At 41.3% G+C, this 22,826-nt stretch overlaps 1 protein-coding gene across 1 annotated transcript in view; it reads left to right on the forward strand.

The window, feature by feature from the left end:
- Positions 1 to 22,826, forward strand: part of bsna (bassoon presynaptic cytomatrix protein a) — a gene marked incomplete at its 5' end in the record, with an annotated part of 141,644 nt that overhangs the window by 69,776 nt on the left and 49,042 nt on the right. The window lies entirely within an intron of this gene.

Consider the following 22,826-nt stretch of genomic DNA (forward strand, 5'->3'; position numbering starts at 1 on the left):
ACATAGACCTCAAGTATGTCGGCAGGAAACACAAGCTGTTTCTCACAGCACGTTGCACTCGTATTAGAATAATAGCTGTTCGCAGACGCAGACAAATACACACACACTTAAAGATTAATCTCTTACCAGTCGATACCATGCAACAGGAATAGAAAATGCTATTAATTCCATTGTTGGACCTCTTCCTCTTCACTGCGTGGCTACAGTTAAACATGAACCTCTCATCTTTCACTTTCCTATGAGGAACTCTCCTTTTTGCAGACTTTCATTCATCAATTTGTATAGGCCTATGTTTCATTTCAGTTTTCTTCTGTTTTTTTTCTTTGCTGTTTTACAAGCACGTTATTGATTCTGCAATAGCTGAAAGTTGTCTTTTTTTGACAGTGAAAATTCTCAGTCATCAAGGTCTTGTTATAGCCACAAAAGGTAAAAGCAAGGTCAACTGGAGTTGTAGTTGTATTTTAGCTATAAAACTACACCTGCGTCCCATTCCGACACCTCTGGCGGTGTCTTTCCCTCTATGTAATCCTGCTTTTATTGAGTCAGACATTTGCATACACTTGTTGAAGTCATAAACAAACTATAACTTTGTCATGTTGGTTAAAACTTCTGCTTTAGGCAGGTCACAGGTAATTTTTCCAACAGTTGTGAGCAGGTTATTTCATTTATAAGTTAACCTACCTTTACACTCCGTGCTCCTTTGTGTGTGCGTGTGTGTTGAATTATTCTCCGTTCATTAGTAGATTTAATTAGATTTTCAATTTTTTTAATTTATTCATTTTTTATGAGTCGATTTTGTTGGGTACTAATGTCCACACAGGCAGTCCTCATGTCATATTATTATTTCTACAAGCAAGTAGAAACAAGTTTTCACTTTGAGAGATTCAACATGGCCCCCATCAGGCCCGTAGGGGTTATACTGACGTTACGTCAATTTTTAATAAAATAAAAACTGAAGAGTGAATTAAAATGACACATACTGTATATAGTGGTTGATTAAAAATGGGGATAGATGATAGGAAGTAATCATTAAGGAATGTAAGACTGTGAAAAATAATGAATGTGGACAGAGCAAAAGGGGCAGGAGAAGGGTTAGAAAGAACGGAGGAGAGAAACTCAATCACAAAACATAGACATCCTTTTCAGTTATGGTTCCTTTCCACTAAAGTGGTCTTTATCAGGGTACAATGAAGGAAGCATTCAGGCCGACTGCTCTGTCACCGCCCCTTTATCAATCCAGATGCCGGTCCAGAGTTGAAAGGGGGAGAGAAAGTTATAGAAAGGGAAAGAAAGAAAGACTAATAAGTATGTGAGTAGGTAAGAAATTGAAGAAGTGAAGAAAACAGCAGATAATATAATAGAAGCATTGTGTAAGTGAAATTTAAAAAAGAAAAGACCGAAGAGATAATGGAAGAAACATGAAAGAAAGAGAATGACTCATACTTACTTTGTAAAACGTGATGCCTTCAGCGTCCTTTGTGAGTACAGTTGCTCATAGTACTGTATGACGTTGAGCTGCTATATAGGGGTATATATATATACTGTATGTATAAGTGTACAGGACTGTGGTAAGGATGGAGAATGGGTTACTCAGAGTGTTATTTAGACCGTGAGGAATCACCATTGAAACTGTCATGCAGATCAAAAAAGGACATACTATGTACCCATGTGTGAGTAGGCATGTGTGAAATGTGGGTTAAGGCCCATGGCTCTCAAGGAAAAAAACTGAAGGAGAAGAGAGGAGAGAGAGATGACAGGATTCAATTAAAATTCTGTCTTACAGTTAATTACAAATGAATACAGTCATGACCATGCATATTTGTTAAAGGCAACTAGTCAAGCCAGAAAAAAAAAATGTGACTAGGAGTGGAAGAGACTGACAAGAAAAGAGAAAGAGAATGAATCAGTTGCGACATATGGCAAAAGGACCGGCAACAGAAAGGCAAAGAGGAGAACAATAAAGCGTGGACACGCAAGGGAGAGATACACACTCACAGTGAAATTAAGATGAATGAAGAGAAAGTATAAAGAGATGAATTTACAGTGGGACGAAGAGCAAGCGGCAGCGGAAACAGAAGGAAAGAGGAGTGGATAGAGGCTGAGAGGAAATCATACATGTAGAGCTGAGTCACGTGCAGCCTCCAGTCCAGAGGGAAGACGGGCACTAACACACACACTCGTACAAAAGACAGTAAGTAGAACAGTAGGGGAAAAGATGAGGAATAATCAAGTGAGTGAAGCAAAGAGGGGGAGGGAGAGCTGCTGACAAAGGAGAGATGATATCACAGATGTACTGGCAGGACTATTTATGCTTAATAACTCAACTTCTCATACAGTGGTAGCTAACTTATGCACGATGCTTTGCCTCATTAGAGGATGTGTACTGGTTTTAGATATTGTCATTTGCACATTATACGTTCAGCTTGCAAATGTGTAAATACGTAAAGACCAAATATACATGGATTTTATCTGTATAAGGAAAAAACTGTTCATGGCAGGTGTAAATGCATAGGAATCAAACTAGTAGTCAAACTGTGTTCAGATTTGCAAAAAAAAGAAAACATGAATGCGGTCTGACTCCCTTTGTTATGATGCTGTTATGATAACTTGGCTGATATATTCAGCAGTGTTAGCTAATTGGCATGTTGAGATCTGATCACAGTGTGCACAATAGATCAAAGGTCATAATCCAGATTTACGTAATGCTATTGTCGGAGGATTGTCCGTCTTTTCAGCACAATTCTTCGAGCAGGACAGTCGTCTTTTCACCATGTGCTGGGATATGCACTGTGACAGAATACAACAACTGCAACTACAACTGGTGTCTGTACTGAAAAATGGATGTGTTTGACAAGGCATGGTTAGACAGGAACACCGTCTGATGGAGAAACATGGAGGTCGTGCTTGCATGATCTATCAATAATTCAGCAAAGACTTCTATATAGACTGATATATTTAGTAACCAAGCTTAGTAACCAAGTTTGCAGAGACTTAGGATCAAACAGTTGGACCTACTCATTCTTGTATATATTCATATATTCATTAAGTTTACTTTACTTGATGCTTTACTTTGATGCAATGAGTTTGCATACATACATAGTAAAGTCAATTCATTCAATTTTGACAGTGTAGTTCTTCTCTTCAGTTTGTGTTGTTCCTTCCTTCATTGCTTCTTCCCTTACTTTCCTTTCCTCCTCTATTTTTCTTTCTTTCCTCCTTCTTTCCTTCTGTCCTTGATTTCTTATTTCGTCATTTCCTTACTCCCTTCCTTTCCTCCTTTCTTCCTTCCTTCCCAGCTTCCTTGTTTACTTTCTTTTCTTAAGTCCTTCTTCCTTTGGCACTTCCTTCCTTTCTTCTATACTACTTTCTTTCCTTCCTTTCATCCTCCCTTCGTTCCTTTTACAATCAAATACTCAAATCTACATGACAAAATACAAATCAGTATAATCTTACACTCAAACACACACACACAGGTACACTCTATAAGCAGGTGTTAGTCAATGAGTGAATGAGGCCATTTCTCTGTCCATCCTGTCATTCAGACCTTCGCAGCTGTCACCGCTGCTGTCGGAACAATTATTAGGCTAACTGCACCCAGTCCACCTGGTCAAGTGTCTGTGTGTGTGTGTGTGTGGGTTTGCATGTGTGTCTGTAAGGCGCTGCGCCGCTGAAGAGAACTGATTAGGGATTGTGACATTTAATCGGCCGAGCTGTGTTTGTGCAGAGCGAGTGCTAAAATCCAGACCGTTAGTGTGCTGCGGTGTGTCTGCGTTTAGTGTTAGATCTGTGTCTCAGATTGTGTGTGCAAATACAGCGTCTACACATGAGACTGTGCCCTCAGATGTTTCAGATCAACCAGTACAGTGATTATTTCCACAAATAGGTCAACACTGACAACATAAACTGCAGTTCCTGGTGAATCTGATTAACTTGCTTGTTAGTCTGGATCTGAGGCTGTGTGTGTTTATCTGCAGTACCTGATCTGTGTTTACTGTTGCTACACCTGGAGACAAGCACCTGATTCAATTTAGCTTTCTCTGAAAACCTTTGGAGAGTTTCCCCGCTGTTAAGTGTTATTTTACTGGAGTTGAATTTTCCTTAAACTAGTGGTAGTCTTGCAAATGAATCCGACTTAATACTTCAGTTTCTGCTAATGCAAACCAAACACTTCCTGCTGCCACACATTAAAAGCAAGCAACCGGCAGCAAACAAAGCTTTGCAGTGCACTTGCCACAAAGCTTTTACTTTTCTGTTGGTGCAAAATGCTCACATTAGCATAGTTAAGATCACAGTCAAAGTAATTTGCTCACTGATTCGCTGCTATAGTAACCGAATTAATGGTGACGTCATCTCACTCAGACGCTCACAGCCACGCGGGGCTGTTTCATGCAAATGCCACAATAGCCAAAAGGTTAACATGTTTAATTTCATGAGTTTCTCTGCGTGGGCATGTTTAATTATGTATGTGTGCATGTGCAAGGAGCTGATTGGTCATTATAAAGGTTTGTGTCTGCGCTATTTGGGTCATTAGGGCCACTGGAGTGGAGTCGCTTTTCATTATTCTCATCTTTTTTTTGTATCTTGGTCTCCTTACCTTATTCTCTCCTCTATCTGACCTCTGGTAACTTGCATTGCTCTTTGGTCCTTTGGGCAAAACAAATAAGAGAATTAAAATGTGTAAGCAGATGAGCGGAGAGCAGAAGACAAACTTCGACAAAAGACAAGCACTGCATCAGAAGTGTGTTAACATAACATCTTCAAGATGACCAAGTCGGATTTAGATTTACGTGGGCAGAGAACAAAACCCTCGCATGTAAACACAAACACACCCCGGCACTAAACTGATCAGTAATCATTAGCTTGTGTTGCACTTGTGGCGATAATCAACTTAACTGCGGCTCTCCAGTCGACTTCTCAGTGTGAGTCTGTGACATATGTGTGTGTAATTATAGGTGACTAACACTGTAACAGGAGCATGGTGATGTGCATGTGTGAGCGTAATGTATGTAATCCACTTGGCGTGTGTGTATGGGTGTGTTTGTGTGTGTGTGTGTGCGTCTGTTTGTGTGTATGAGTGGGCGTATATGCGCTGTGTGTTCGGGTGTCACAACAATTTCTTCGGTCTGTTTAACTGAATTGCTGGTCAGCATCTGAAAATAGTACATACGGAGAGGAGCAGATGTCACATTGTGCAAGGCATTGTGCACCACGTGCACACGCACATGCACATACACATACGCGCACACAGCGCTTTGATTACCAATAGGTAGAAAAGCGCTATGTAAAAAAAGCAAGGCCATTAAGTTACCTTTTATTGTTGTTTTGTTCAGTAGATTCCTCTAAACTTGGACTAATTAAAGTCTTTTTCTTTGTAATCTACAGTTATTTGATTGCTTACATGTATCTGGCCATCCCATTCTATACATTTGTCAACCCTCTGTAATAGTTTGGACAGAAGAGGTATGTTAATGTTTGTCTTTATTATGTTTGCTGCCCAGACTAATGTAAAAACACAAAAATGATCAAACTACCAGTCCATTTGAAGTAATTATTTCTCTTGAGGAATATCCAAAAAATATCTTACGAAGAGGAGTGATTATCCTGCAGTTTTTATAACAGGTCCAGTAATTCAAGAATAAAGGTCAGAATTTAAATCAAAACTACTGCCTTGAACTAAAACTTGCAGACATGAACCTTGAATCAGGGATAGAGGGAAGGAAATGATGATGGAATGAGTCACATTTCTGTATTTAGAAAGAAGTCAGAACAAAAATAGCGGATAAGAGCCGCAGCAGGAACGACAGAGCTCCTAATGGACGGTTCGCTCCTGCACTTCAGGACATCTCACTACAATTAATAATACAACGGCTCACCATCGTCTGTTCTCCTCCTTCTCTCTCCAGCCTCCATCTCCCCACCTCCTCTCCATCTGTTCCTTTCATCTCATCCTCCTCTATCTACTGATCTATCTCCTTTTTTCATCCTCTCGCTCCCACCCAGATTTTCCCAGGTGGGATTCAAACTTGCAACTTTCTGATCGGTCCTGTTATGAGTGTAAATATAACCTTCCTGCTTCTTACAGCTTTTACTTTCCTCCTTTTATATCCATTCTCCCGTCTCCTCTCTGATCACCTTCTTTTGTGCCCCTTTGTTCTCACACCTTTTATAGGAAACTAAACTTTGTTCACTTTTAGCCTCTCTTCCATTTTCTTGCTCACTCTGTCAGAGCTCTTGACTTATTCAACACACCTAGCCCCACTCACCTTTTTAAAGAAGTCATACAATATGCATTTAGAAACCTGCAAGGCATGTCAGTTTTTATGCATGCGTTGTTGGCATTTTTCATTTTTCAGCCAGCTGCTTATGAAATTAGTCATCAAAAGTCCGTCATTAAAGATAAAAGCCATCTGCTCGTCTGAACTCCTAACTATTCTAAACTCTGGCCACTTAGATGGATGTGCTGGTTTTAGTGGTGAGTTAATGTATTCTGGTCTCCAGTCGAACAGACTGTTCTGTGTTTGTATAAAGGATGTCTTACAGTAGTTTTAATCAGTAGTTCTAATATGTCGGGCCAAATTACTGAGAAACGAGAACAGTGTGTACATTGATGCAACAATTCAAAAAAAGAACAAATCTTTCACAATATTAGTTAACCAGCGAAAAACAAGATGATAAACCTGCCAGTTAATGAAGTTAGCAGTGAAGTTGTCTAACAAAGGAAGGAAATGATCCCAAATTGAGGCCAAAGCAAATGTGAAATGCTGGTAAGGCCTGTTTTATTGTCAGGCTCTTTTAAAGCTTAGTTTGTACCTCTGTAATGGATCAATGCAGCGTCTACAGCCTGAGCAGCCTACATCATTGTTAGGATGTATACCTGTGCATTGGTGTGTCAGCATCATCAAGAAAACTAATGTCAAACCAGTCACTGTCGTTATGTTCTGCATCAGCACAGCGTGTGGTTACATATCCAGAGAGTCGGGCTGGCTATGGCGTAGGCTACAGACCTAAGCACTAGCCTACACTGTATGTCCAATGCAGAAGCATACATCCAGCGTTAATCTGTTGCTCTGCAGTGTAGACAGTTGTCACCATAGCAAGAAACTAGAAACCAGCAGTGTTTTCCACACCTGAATCAGGCTTTCCACCAAAAAACATCAGCATTTGAGCAACATGACGGCCCTCTCTCTCTGAAAAGACCCGTGATTGGACTGGCCAAAGTCTCCTGTCATGATTTTCTAATGCATGGAGGTGCAGAAGTCTAGTTTCCTCTCAGACCACTTGAATTACAATTTTAAGCAAGATGTTTGTTGAATTTGTGCCCAGACAAAGGCGAGTTTACATCATGACTGCAACAAAACGCAACTGTTTACGAATAGTAGGCTCAATGAGAGATTAAAATGATCCAGAGTGATTAAAAAATGAAGTATGAATTTAATATCTGAAAGTAAATATTTAGCCTATTATTTGATGCTACTACTTAAAACTTGTGTGTTTATGGATCTCTGTCCTGAATCCGTCAAGTTCCATATAATTCTTAAATGGACGGATTCACCTTAAGTTGACTCAAACCATAGGTATGTTCTACGTACTCTGTAATGCTGCCCTAAACCTGTTGTAGCCTAGCCTACCTTTAAAGCAGACTTCAATTACCTGAAGTATTGCCTTTTTTTCTTTTTCTTTTTTTTTCCTTTTCCACTGATGTTTGTGCCTTGTGTCGCGTGCTAACTTGACTTCTCACAGTTGGCTCTTTAAATACCGACAGATGACGTATGGTGAAGTCGTGTGTTTGCTTTGTCTCACTTGCTGGGAGGGGCGAGTGCCATTTTAAGATTTTGCTGTTTGTGTGATGACACTGAAGACAGATGAAAACCTCATGGTTTCTAACAGCGGTTGCCGCTCCAGAAACTACTTCGTGTGAAAAAGACTTTACAGATGGAAAAAATATTGTTCCTGTTTTGTTGTGATATAAATCAAGTGCCCTCTGTCTGATTTTATCTCAGGTTGCCTCATTTATTCACCCTCATGAATATTTTTTCAGACGCAGGCACCTCCTCTTGCTTCATTAGTTTTCCTCTCCTGAACTCCTCCACAGCTTCTCCTACACCGCCATAATTTTTCACCACAATTGTTCCTGTCTCTCACAAGTCTACAGTATCTAGGTTTTATCATCTCCAAACCCCCTTCCTCTCTTACACATTCCACCCCTGCGCCTACCCTTGTCCACCCTTCTCCACCCCTCCATCTGCCTCCCCTTCCTGTCTTCCCTCATCCTCTAATCTTTCGACCCTTTTCTCCTGTTCCCTATATTTAGCTTCTTTCTTTCTCCTGTTGTGCACAGCTCCTGTTGTATGGATGAGTTACAGCTCTCAGTCCTCAGCCACTTGTTTCTCAAAGAGTCCTCTCTCATCTGTCTCACTGGTCCCATTCGCTCTAACTGTTTGCGTGAATATAACACTCCCCGCTGGAAACGAAGGCCTCGTTGTAAGGCTCATACTGTACAAACACACACACACACACGCAGGAGTCCTTGAGATACAGGCAAAGACAAAGCACTTGGGTTTTCCTGTGTGACTGGCATTTTAGTTATTTTACCAGCTATTGTTGCAAGTAGCCACCAAGCTTTTAGAACACAATGTCTGGCAAACCCACACATCAGATTTGTTATATCATTTTATGGTGACCGGGCCTCTAGAGAATCTAAATTAGTATGTCTAGACTTTCATTTGTGTGGCATTAAAGGCTGTTTTATCAAATAAAATTTAGGTTCCACTCTTTTATTGCAAATCACCCAATTGTTCTCATAGACTCTGTATTTTCTTTAACTGCGGACCCCACAACCAAACAGACATCTAAGAATTACTGGGACACTGCTTCGTTTCCCGTGTCTGGGCCAAAAAACTCGCATTTGAACACACTAGAAAGGCTACAGTGAGACACACAAATTCTGCAGTATGAAAGGAAATAACAGTTCCAGGAAACTGCAAGAGTTACTATTAGCTGGGAGGCTAGGAAGCTAGGAAGCTAGAAAGAGCTGTGCAGAGATGGCCTCTCCTGAATTATGCTGATCAGCTGATCTACAGTTTATTGATGCCAGATGATCATGACGTTGTGTGACGTATTCGAATGTGCCGCTGAAATGAAGATGTAAAATGCCATCTGTGTGCCCTTTAACCTTTGTCGTTATACCTACCCTTGTAATTTCTGTTCTTCTTCCCGTACGCTGGCTCTCTAAGCTGAACAGCCAATCAGAGAGATCTCTCTCCATGACTTGTTCCAGTTACAATTCAACATGCTGATTTGGGTGTCAAGCTGCCCAAAATGGGTCCAACTAGTGGCAACAGTGGTTGACACGCCAGAAAAAAACTGCGCACACTGAGAACCCTACAACGGATATTGGCCAACTTGGTTTGTCACAGCCCTAAAATAAAATATACGCAATGAACTGAATCAGATGATGGTGAGGAGTCAATTTATTTTTAATCAGTACTAAAGTAGTTGCCTTGGCACCTAGTAATTACTAAAAACTAATTACTGAAAACTAAAAAACTATTGTTCAGGGCAGTGTGACAGTGTCTAGTTTTGCCCTCCGTTAACTTACCCATTTAACAGATCACCATAGCAATCACTGCAGCATTCTCCAACATTTGCAGCATTGCCATTCTTGAGGGGGTGGCACGAGCCGCGCATCATTTGTTATATGATCAAACAGAACGATATGTGTAAATTACGTATGAGTGACTTTAAATAGTTGTGATTTATTGCACCGAAATGGAAATAAATTCTTAGGCATGATTTATAAAGTAACATCAGACTTCCTCCCTACATGCTCCCATCAAGTTTAAATATGCACATATAAAATGAGTAGCAAGGATGCAGCAGTGAAGCTCAGGAAGCAACCGTGTTAGGAGACAAGTCTGAGAAGGAGGGCACTGAGTTTGTTCCCCCTCCATAACCACAGAGGAGCGAATGGAAACACGCCGTTCTGAGAAGTCTCCTCTTAAATTTTTTAGGGGTGCGGGCAGGTGAGGGCGTCCTCTGGAAATAGTTTTAGATCTGTGAACACAATCCTTCATCACCAGCGGTTATTTTATTGTCTCCTTTCTCATATAAATACATATCACAGGTTTTACCGGCTGGAAGGAATTTAAAATGTGTGTTAGGCTAATGTGGCAGCTGTGTGTCTTCATTTTAACAAATGCTCTGCACTGTCTGTATGTTCATGTTGAGTGTTTTCTTGTCTCATGCCTGTCTTTATCACTGCGCTTTACTTTTCTATGGTCAGGCTGCTGTTGCCGGCCCCCCCTGCAGATAGTGATAGTGGTGTTATTTTGAGGCAGAATGGCACCCCAGGGGGCCATCAAGTGGCAAATACACATGGATGTACTACTACACTGTCCTCAACTGGAACACCTCTGTCGAACAGAAATGGAACTAGTTTATAATCTCTCAAGGGCGGCTGTGCACTTACGTGAAGTGAAGATATAATATGAAGAGAGAGGGGCAGAGAGACGGATCGATATCTTCATCTTTGGCACAGACAGATCTCTGAGGTGCTGAGGTGTGTTGTCGGACTGCTCTCCTGCCGTACTTTAAAGTTTTGCATTTTCCCTGTCCTAGTTTCGCTCCTCTTTCCGCCATGTTGCCTTTAAATGGGTCAGTGAGGAGAGCTGTTCCCTCCCCCGGGCTACACAGCTGATTAAGAGCGCCCCTCACACACATGCCTCCCACAGAGGCACATTGTGAACAGTCTGAACAAGCCAAAACCCAAAGGTGTGGGGAGAACACTGCTGAGGAGAAGATGGGAATTCCCTCACTGGGGCAGGAAGGGTGGACAAACAAAAAGCTGAAATTTGTTCTGAAGGTGTGGTGTTGTGATGATCAACTGTCTTTTTTTTTTCATTTATTTCTCTCCACATTCTAGATTCAAAACGCAGAATTCAGTTGACTTAAGTCTGTAAGCTTTAACCCACCTAAACCACATAATGTGTACCGATGGTGTGCACCATGAGCACCATGGACTGCAGAAAAATGCTCACCCTAAAAGGCCAGAGCCGTGAATGAGGTGGATTTAAGACAAATCAAAGCTGATCTCCTCATGGATCAGGGTTATTTCACAGATATAGGCAGCCAGTGAGTCAAAATGAGGTACGCCACACTTAAAAACCACAGAAGAAGAGGTGCAACGGATAACCAGAGCGGTGTTAAGATTCAGAACCTCAGCATCAGTTTTTCCAATTGCTGGTGATGGAAAACAAGATGAGTGCTCTTTTACCAAGATGAAGCTCCAGGGCACGGATGAGATAAGAAAAAATACTATTACTGGAGCTGGGTCCACTGTTTAAGCCTTAATGAATGATTCTCTTTGAGCAGTGTGCTGGGTACAGGCTTCTTGAGTCATTATAGATGACTGGAGTCAAAGAGCCTTAAAGTGACATGGAGCTTGTTATCTCCAGATGTTGCAGAGCCGAAATGCAGGTTTCTGTTTGAGAAATGTGTCGTCCTTAAAAACGGCCCTTGAGCTGTAATTGCTTTGCGTTTTTTTTTTTTTGCAGTGATGCTGCAGAAATGCCTCACACATAATCCTCACCCCCCCCCCCCCCAAAAAAAAAAAAACTCCAGCAGAAACATTTTTTTTTTTCGACCTGTGCATGCTGCTGCTTTTAACAGCTTATATTGTGGAAAACGCATCTGGTGATGGTGTCTACAGTTAGAATGACAAAAAAAAACAACGTGCATTTTTACATTAACATATACACCAATCAGGGATAACATTAGGCCACCATATTGTGTAGGTCTCCCTTGTGCATCCAGAACAATTCTGACTCATCAGAGAATGGACATGGACCTTCTGAGGGTGTCCTGTGGTGTCTGGCAACAGAATGTTGTTAGTGGGGGATTGAGGGGAGGGGCCTCTGTGGATCATCCCCACTCGGATCATGGATTCGAACACGGAACCTTCTTGCTGTGAGGCAAGATTTAAATAGATTTAAAATACTGCTATGCTTGTCAAAAGCATATATTGATACAATTCCTTAAATATTTCATTAGTATGATTGTGGGTTCGGCACCTGTTTCCTCAGAAGAGTTTGCATAAGCCAACGGTCTTTGCTACAAGGTGTGTGGGGGGTTCAGGTGCAGACTAGTAAAGACGAGATGCTCGGACGGACGCAGGTGGTAACTGGTTGATGCTGCCTGAATGTCCTGCATGTTCCGCATGTTCCACTTGGCTAAAACTGATGCTTAGCCTGTTTACAAATTCAGAATTTCAGTTTTTCTGAGGTCCTTGAACGTGGCATTGATTTTACTGAAGCAAAAGACAAGCTCTCTCAGCAGGAACTTTTGGCAAACGGTGTAACTTGACAGACTTAACATACTGCGTGGGTATGCAGAATGAAGTTAAAAGCAATGTCTCTACTGACGTCTTTCTGCCCCCACGGCTCTTTCCGTTTCACTCTGGGCTTCTGATGTGTTCATATCAAAGACAAACACGTTGATCGGTCTTTCTTTTACGTGTTATCTCTCTCTCACACACAGACACCATTTTAAATTCAGGAAAAAAAAAGTGATTCATGAGCTGAATTCTCTGTGTGCGTGTGTGTAAAAAGGGGATTTTACAATACCGCATAATACTTGACATTATGACAAAAAAAAAGAAATCTGCTTTTCAAAAGATACCCGGTACAAACACACGCACACAGTCATGACTCACACTGATCATTGAGTGAAAAGGGTGAATGACTCAGGCACACACATCTCATCTACTGTCTTCCTTTTTATCTTTTCTTTTATGGAACGACGACTCTCATTTCAGTCAATGCACCTTTTAAAGTGCCTACACTTGGTATGTGTATATGTGTGCCTGTGTGTATGTGTAAGATAGAGGTGTATTTTGGTATTGTGACAAACAGAGTGAACAATGATTCACGCTTTTTATTTAATTTTCTTCATTCACTCTGTGTCTCAGGAGAAAGCAGGGCAGATAAATAGCACCTGTCTTCACACCCCTCTGTCCTCTCCACCGAGATCCATTCACGTTGTTTTTTTATTTACTGATTAATTTAATGTGTTAGAAATGAATAGGTGTTTTATCAAAAAAGATCTGTGTTAACATGTGAGATAATTAAAAAAAAAGGAATTGTAGCAAATCTTTTGCTCTAATATTTTAAGGATATGGCTGCAGGGCAAAAGACTGAGATGATCTCCTTTAATGAGGGAGGTCATTCATTCACTCATTCATCTTCTGTAACCGCTTGTCCTCTGAAGAGTCGCGGGTTATGCTGGAGCCTATCCCAGCTGTCATCGGGCGAGAGGCGGGGTACAAACTGGACAGGTCTCCAGTCTATCACAGGGCTAACACAGAGAGACAGACAACCATTCACACTCATATACACACCTACGACCAATTTAGAATCATGAGGGAGGTCATTAATGTCAATAACTGAGAAGAGATTACAAAAAGAAACCAGACTTCAGTCTCTACTTTTAGATTTGTATACAGTAACTAGACAATATGCAGCTCTAGTGAAGCTTTGAGAACTGTTTCAAGTCTGTGACAAAAAAAGAAGTACTGCTAAACCAGTATTAAATGACCTTTACAAGATATCAGAGTTTGGAATCACCAGCTATGAACCCATTTGTCATAGAATGAGTTGAGATCCAAACAGCTGGAGGTGCTGAATGATCATATGGATACTCCACACTGGGAGAAAAATACTAACTGTCATCATATACCCAGAGAGCAACTGAATGTTTTGCAGGGTACGGGGTCAGTAGCTGCTAGGGATTCATTGCTTTGCTCAAAGGCACTATTACAGGGCAGACACTTTACGTCACATGGTCTGCAATGTCTTTTTTGACTACAATGCAATTGCAATAGAAAATAAAATGAAACGCTGAGGCTCTACAAAATGCCCCATTTATATTGCAGCCAAGTTCTTTTAAGATATTTCTTTGATGCAGTTCAATATGTCCTCATTATTTCTGATTTTCTATCTCCAAATGTTTTTTTGTTTTTTTTGTTTTTTTTTCACTTGAAACTAGAATAAACAACCCCATAGTTTTTTTCCATTCAAGATTTATTAGTCAGTCAGCTGTGGACACATATACAAAATGGAGTTTAAAACCCTAATGACTTTATTATTCTGTGTAAACTCCCCCTGACAGGCTGACAGTGTCCTCTGTGGTTGCCATGACGAATGCTGGTGGTCTGTCTGCCAGTCAGCTGTCATATCCTGTATGTTTGGCTGCCCGTCGCTGACACTGACAGCGACCAAGATGTGACGCACACAGACACAGATAGAGATATGTGCACATGCAAATGCAAACAGTCCATCACTCAAGCACACTGTTATGTCTGTGTGGACAGAGAGAAATGTGAGCACACTCTTACTGTAAACTCTGCACACACATATACACGCAAATACACATTTACATCCATGATACACACACAAAAAAAGATACACAAATATGAATATTCACAGTGTGTTTACCATAGTATGTATAAAGATCAGTGGTGGGCCGTTAGGGCCATGTCTGTCTCTCAGATGTGGTGATTCCTGCAGTGTAACTTTGCATTAGAGCTTTTATCCAATCATATTTCAGCCATCACGTTTTGCCGGAATCAAAGAAATCTGCCTGGACTTTCACAATTAAAACAAACAAAAAAAAGTATATACAGTCAATGATTAAAACTGAAGGTAGGCGGCTGAAGCCGGAAACACATTGTAATGATGCTGTTCCTTTATCCAATCACATTTCAAGTTCGTAGTCCTCTCCTCTTCTCTGTGGCCTACGGTAACGTCAGCATTTTCGCGTCCTCTGATTGGACGGTCAGAGAGCCGCTCCGTTTAAGCCAAGCTAGCAGTTCGTGTGTTTTGAGCAAGCTGCTCAAGAAAGTCATCCCCGTTAACGTTTTGCTATTTTTTGAACCCACGACGGTGGAAGGAGGAGAGGCTATCGATTTGGTTGGAGATTTTAAAAGAAAAGCTGGATATTGTGAGGAAAGGCCGCCCAGCCCATGAGCTAGCTAGCCTGACCCAGCCGGGAAAACTTTCAGGACAGCGACTATGAGTGCTATCCTTGGTTGACAGGCTCCGAGGAGAACTCTAAATTGTTTCTAAAGTGAGTAAAATGAATTATATTTACATGTTTTATGTATATTTTTGCCAACATTATTGGGTCAACATTGATGCTTCAGCTGGATTTGACGTATGTGGCGCTGGTGCGCAGCTATAGCACAGAGGTGGCTTCAGTGAGTGAGAGGAGACTTTTTGAGTTGTTCTAAGTGAGTTTCTTGCTTTAGTAATGGCATTCATCTCGCTATATGAGATACGATGCAACGTCCTGTTTTACTGCGTATCCTATGTTGTTGATTGTTTCTATAGCAGTGGCGTCATATTGACAGTGTTAAGAGGTGTTTTGAATAAGGTTGCAGGGCATTGAAACCCTAGGTGGAAACAGAGAATGTCTAATAGGAAGAGAATTGGCACTCTCTGGTTACTTCCGGTTTCTGGACTGGCTGCAGTAACACGTCTCTGTCCATGCGGGGGCGCTCGCAGGCGAGTGCAGAATGAATGGGAGCCGATGGGGTTTCACCCCCAGAATCCACTTTTCTCAGGATGTAATTTTTTATCAAGTAATTTGAAAGTTGCATTCAAAAGGGGGGGCTAAGATAATACACTCAGCTGAAAATTGCATTTTTAAGTTCATTTATCTGTTATAAAAATCCGTTCAAAAAATGTGATGACGTCACATATTTTCATACTGCCAGAGGTGCTGCTTTACGTCAATTTCACCCGTGTACTTTTTACAACACATATATAACGATATGAAAATAAAAGTGCCCGCAGGAAAGCATAAATACAACACACAAAAATTAACTTCGACAGAAAGTCCTCCTTAAGAAAATGTTTCTGATTCTGCTTTAGCTTCAGGTGCCATCAAACGAGGTCTCTGGTCGTAATCAGTCGCAAGTCCGTCACTAACCAATCAGCATTCATTAGCAGAATGCTAGCGTGTTCCGGCCAACAACGGCCCAACCTGTAAGAAATTGAAAAGACATAAGTACTCATTCATTCGACTTTTGGACTATAATCTATATTGAACTTGCGGAATCAACAATAAAATCTACGTTGATTCAACGACAAGCAGGAGAAAGAGATACATTTAGCCGTCTAGCTCCATAGACTCCCATTCAGTCTGCACTCGCCCGCGAGCGCCTCCAGTGGAATTCTAATGGAACTGCAATCAAGATCGATACAATGGGGCTAATAGGAAGTGCCAAGGCTCTCCGTAGACGGGCTCTGGTGGAAAATAAAGATGGACTGCGCAACAGCTCCTCAAAAGTGAAGCCAAAGCAAGTAGAGCTCCCCCTGGTGACTGGCTGCAGTATAGGTCATAAGCGCCACCTCCACCATGTTAGTTGATGGGACTTGGGTCAAATTAAAACATGAAAGTGCACATCGTGAGAGTTAGAGAAAATAAATAATAATACATACAGTGTATAATCCAACATTTCCTTAGAACTGGTTGAGGTAGAGCAGAGAGTAGTAGACTCATGGAGTAAAATGATTTGTTCTAGCTTGTTCCTGTGTAAAGCAATATATGGCGTTTTGTTTTAGTAACCGCATTTGACTTGAAACGACAAAAGAAAGGACTGAAATCAAGGGAATGACTGAGATGATGAGTCAGCCGTGAAACACAGTGCAAATCTGACAGAGTAATAGAGACTTTACCAGAGAGAGAGAGAAATGGTCAAAGGTCACAATATTGAGAGGTAGAGGTAGAAAGAGAGAGAAACCAGAGGGTATACCCAGTCAGATCCATTTACTTTATGCAGAGCCCCCCTGCGCTGCTCACTGAATGGATGGGTCCCAGGCAGACTGTGCCATTCTGTTGGTGTTTGCGGGGGGGTTCTTCTTTTGCTGCCTGTCCTGCCCCCGAGACTCAAGCTTGATGTATTTCTGCTCCATTACCTCCTCCGTTCATCCCTCTTTCGTTCCTTCCAGCTGTTCTCCTCTGCCCACTCAGACCTTCTCTCTCCTCTTTTCCTCCCTCTACCTCTGTTCTCTGTTGCTTTATTGACATTAGAATTCATGGGAGTAAGAAGTAAGAAGGAGATGTAGACATACCTACCAGACACCAGAGTTATTTCTGGGGGAAATATACTTGTTTGCATTCTTGCCCCAGGAAGATGAGAACATAATTGAAACCACAAGCTAACTTAGCCTGGCTCTGTCTGAGAAAGCTGTGGTCTAGTGGTTAGTGACATGGAACTGGAACTGTTGGGTCACTGGTTTGAATCCCCTCTACATCCATGAGTGAAGTGCTCTAGTGCAGGGCACAGAAGACTGCTCCTTGTATAGCTGCCCACTTCACCAAGTGTTCTCCCCATTCTCTCTGTTACAAGTAGATGGGTTAAATGCAGAGAATAAACTCCTTGTATGTGTAGCTGATTTACGTTAACATGAATGCTGTAAAATGTAAAATAAACAACAGAATTCAAATAAGAGCCCATCTGGGTAAACAAGTAAAAATGAGACTTACATTTAGCACATATCTATTTTGATATTTCACATTAAAACAACATTAGGAACGTGAAGAGGTCTGGTCAGCCAGAATCCATATAAACTATTCAAATGAAATAGTGAATGAAGACATATATTCAATATGAAAAATCATTGCACTTTATATTTATCATTTCAAACTAAATTGTTGTATTTTGTCTATTGTCGTGCATATCAATCTGCACTGACAAGTTGTTTGAAGAGAGATATTTTAAAGCAGCTAATACACATTATGACCACTGACAGGAGAAGGAAATAACATTGATCGTCTTGGGAAAGCTTTGGACCTGGCATTCATGTGGATGTTACTTAGACATGTACCACCCACCTAGAACAGATCAGGTACCCCCACCCCATAGCAATGACACTCCCTGATAGCAGCAGCCATCCCCAGCAAGACATGCTGGTTAGTTTCATTGGTGATTATAAATTGTCCGTAGGTGTGAATGTGAATGGTTGTCTGTCTCTCTCTGTTAGCCCTGTGATAGACTGGAGACCTGTCCAGGGTGTACTCCGCCTCTTGCCCGATGACAGCTGGGATAGGCTCCAGCAGACCCCGCGACCCTTCACAGGACAAGCAGTTACAGAAGATGAATGAATGAATATAGTACTTCTGTGTAAACATTGATTTCAGTGCAGCGCAGAAATGCAGACATATCGAGTTCTGCTTTAGTAAAGAAGTGATGCTGATTCTAATATTAATCGTATGATAAAATTCTACTCCTGTACTTCTACTATACATATCTACTTTACAAATGCCAAACTCCTAATAAACATTATTATATAATGGTGTAACAGAGACTGAAATTTTGTGATTGGTGGGTAGATACAGAGACTAAATTAGAGTGCGTAGCAAATGGATCATTGCTGGTTTTTTGTGCATTGACCTAACATTTGAACCTGTGTTCTGTAGTTGCACAGACTACACGTAGATGTGTGCTGATGACTGAAGATGAACGAAAGTGCAGACACCATGCTGAACCACTGATAAACTACCATGAGAATAGGTATTGCACATAACCACGGGTGAACCTCGAACAGACTTGGTCACATTGTGAACACAACTTCTATATGCTTGTGGTAAGCAGCCAATTAAACATGTTATTCACCAACAGTTATTATATCAAGACATTGACAGCATATATAGTCCGTATTTTCTTTATACTAGGGTTGAATATCATACATGTCTGTGTAGCACACACATTCACATGTGTACATTATATAAACACTTTCCTTTTATATTTCAGACGTGGGTTGTTGAATTAGTTCTGTCACTAGCATGTTGTTCATCTGCTCAGCTCAGTGGGAGACATGATGACTAATGGCTGTGTAGAAAGACCTGTATGTGTGTGTGTGTGAGAGTGTGCGTTTGTGTCCTTATGCGTGCACACAGTGTCTCATAATGGCTCAGAGCCACCAGTCGTCACACACACACACACGCTGCTTCTCTCTCATTGTGAACACAGTGACAAATCTCAGCAATAACGTCTCTCACAAAAACAGAGAGCAAGAAGAGGCAGAGGCCTGTCAGCACACATGCAAAAATGCACGCACATCCTAACATGCCTGCATGCACAAACACGCACTGGCTGTTACTGCATTCGTGGTGACAAATCTGGGCAATATTGGTTCTCGCAAACACCACGGGAGAGTGAGCCAAGGAACCCATAGAGAGGGAAAAGAGAGAGAGAGTGATGGATGGCTAAAGGAGAGTGAGATGGGAACAAGCATAAAGGTTAGAATTGGACTGTACCATGATGACGAGGGGGGTGAGAAAGCGAGGGAGAGGGGAGAGGCTGGGAGCCTACATTGCATGAATGTATGTGTCAAATTGTGCACTTAACAAGGCTGTTGTGTTTGTTATAGGAATCCAGGACTGTCGAAACAAAATAGTTTTATCAATAAATGTAATTTTGTGTTTGATTTTTTCTCACAATGGCAGTTGTTTTGTGAAATCTGTCAAAGACAACCATTGGATGCAATGTGCACCGTGGAATACAAGTAGTAGTTATATGGTTAGGGTCTTTTAATGTCCTATGAGGGCATAGAAACACGGCTGAGTGTGTGTGTGTCTCATGTGAACTAGAAAAATCCAGCTGCAACCAGCAGCTCAGTGGTTTGTATTCTACTGCTGCTCTCTCCCTCTCTACAGTCTCTCTCTCACTCTCTACAGCCTCTTTCTCTATCTCTCCCCCTTTCTCTCTATAGTCTCTCTTTCTCTCTCTCTTTCTACAGTCTCTCTGTTGCACCCTATCACATCTTTATCTCCTTTCCCTTCCTCCTTTCTCCTTCTGTATCATCCTCTTTCTGATCTTTAAATGCTAATTCTCTCCTCTTTTCCTTCTACGACAGATTAACTAACTGCACATTAGACGTAGGACCGTTATTCCACTGTAAAGTAAATCACACATACTGGAGCCCTCACATCAGCAGAGGCTGTCTGTCTGCCTGCTGGTGAGTTGTGGCTATTGCACTTGGCCTCTGTCCGTGGTGCTGATCTCAGCCGTTTTCACACGGCTGCCTGGAGGAATCTCTGGTTTCATGTTCTTAACACATCAAATTTAATGAGATGTTTTGATTTCAATTGTCAGCACTTATCTTCAGTACGTCACTACATTTGATCCGCTCTCTACACTGCAGTTTAGTTATGATAAAACTACAGGGAAATGTTCCCACTTATTAGTTCTAGCACTTGGACTTACAAATTCACATGGCAACAGTGCGAGTAAAGGAAGATGGAGGGTAGATGTTAGTCCCAGTGCACATACACTGAAAGACACTGGCCTTGATCAAGGTTGTTTCTCTTTCACTTGTTTACAACAGAGGCGTACACTTGAGACTTGAGTTAGACTTCCATCACGGAAATGAGAACTTTGAGGAAGTGTTTTTGTTGTTGATGTTGCAGTTTTTACAGGATGAAACCCCAGTAAAAGCAGACCTTGCAGATACACAGATCTCTGCAGCCCCGTGCTGCATGTTTAATTATTGCATGGACAGAATCTGGTCTCATCTAGTGTAGTGTAAAAAAACACAGAACTTTTTCCCGAGTAATTTGCTTGTATGGAATTGAAATTTAACTGAAAAACACGTCTGTTTTAAGGGTTATTAGAGAAAGTCTGTGACACCTTGTGTCATATATTATCCAACGAGCTGCCTGTCACAATCACAGCTAAATTGTTTATTAATGCGCTGACCACAGGCCAAATAATTATTGGAGAAAGACACTCTGACAGTCTGTTAGTTGGTTCGAGTCACTGTTTGAAATAAATAGGATGTCAGCGATGGGCAAATTAAAGGGATGAGTGGAGAGACTCCCAGAGAAGGGACACAGAGAAACACATGAAAGCAAAAAAAATAAAAAAATGGTGAGACTGAATTCTGCATCTCAGCAGGTGCACCTCGCACCTGTGAAACTTCTACTGTAGCCTCATATTTATTTAGAATGACTATATTTAGTGAATACTGTACATACCTTACTAGACCTTTTTGTTTTAGTCAGGTGAAAACACTTTTAGTTTCCATCACATGGCTGGAGGATCAAATAAAAATAAATATACAGAAGATGAGACCAGGAATTTAGAGGAATGTGTTATGCTATCTGCAGTTTTGGGCTACTTTAACTCTCTCTGACATTGTTTTTTTACTGTTTGCAATCATTACTAATTTACACAACCTAACTTATACACTCTTTTACACTCAACTTTACGCTCAATAGTACGCATGCATATCAGTTAACGGTTTGGCTATTTTTCTGTTTGCAGCCGTGCTTGGCAGATTCAGAATTATATTCACATACGAATATTATCAATACTAATATTAACACATTTACACTGAGTATGGAAATAAAGCAGAATAGTGAGAGAGTTGTCATGAAAGTTATTGTAAACAGAAAGTGACAGAGAGAGCGGAGCAGGTGTACTATCTCTAACTCCCCGGGGAGAAGAGGATAAATTGATCTTGCCTCGCCAGCAAATACACACAAGCACACGAGCACACAAGCACCAGCCCTGTGCACCCAAGCACAAAACAATTAGAAAACACCCCCTAGAGCACTTTGGCAAATCAGATTACAGTCCAGGCTTCTCTCAGTCCAGTGGGAACAGATTCTGCCCTGTGTACTGACCAATCAGCTCTCTTCAGTTCTAATCAATACAGCTTCTTTCACCGGAGTGTGTGTGTGTCTGTGTATGTGAGCTGTCAGTGTTGAAAGGCAGTAAATTTCCCATAGGGTTGAACAAAGCTTTAACACTAAATTGTCCCAAGGGATGTAGAGATATCAAAGTGTAGTGTAATTGATATGGCGGTATGTGATTGCATTATGTCAATAATAGTAAAGCATCTGGGTTTGTTTGGGGCTTTTCTTTTTCTCATATATTCTATGTTTTTATAGTCAGCTACACCTCTACACACCTCGTTTTGAAATTAATCTGCTTGCAGTATGTCTCTTTACACACCAACGCCGACTGTTTGTATAGAATTAGTACGAATGACAAGACTCTATAAAAATCGCAATGGACTCGAATAAATTAATAACTAATAAAGACCCCTCTCATGCTCGAAGTACAACCCCCTCACAGGCGGCAGCTAGGCATGCACCAGTCGACACACCACTGTGCAGCATTTCACACCACTGTTCTATTTCCACGCCCGCTTCTACTGTATATCCCGTAGCAGCTCTTCTTGGCTGCTCCCTCTCCTCACCTCTTGCTGTTTCTAATTAGTTTAGAACAATGGGTGAGGAGAGACTAGCTGTAGAGCTGGAGAAATTTCCCGATCTATACGAGTCATAATTGCATCATTACTAATGCTATGGCTAAAATTGCCTGGGAGTTGGCTCTTGCTCAGGTGACACTAAGTTTAAGTCCACACCAGATTTGAAGCTATTGTCCGCATGTCCTTGCTGATAACTACAACAAATAAGTGACCCATGCCATGCGTTATGGTCCAGTATGAAACCAACTCAAAGTCTTCATCATGGACTCATTGTCATAGATCTTGGATTTTGTATTTGTATGAATTTCAACATGGTCATTTGAACCATATTCATTCATAACCGTAAAAAAAGCACAAAAACAAGCTATTACCCCATACTAGGTCTCCATTGACAGATGCAGAGATGAAGCCTAAACTTGACACTGTCCACTCACTCCACCTTTCTATTTTCATCCACCCATCCCTTCTCTCCCACTTTACCCCCTATGCCCTCCCCCTGCGCTACCATCCACCATGCTTTGTTGACTGAATCTGACCTTTGCCTCCTTA

This window comes from Chelon labrosus, assembly GCF_963514085.1.
Source record: "Chelon labrosus genome assembly, chromosome: 10".
Lineage (NCBI taxonomy): Eukaryota > Metazoa > Chordata > Actinopteri > Mugiliformes > Mugilidae > Chelon > Chelon labrosus.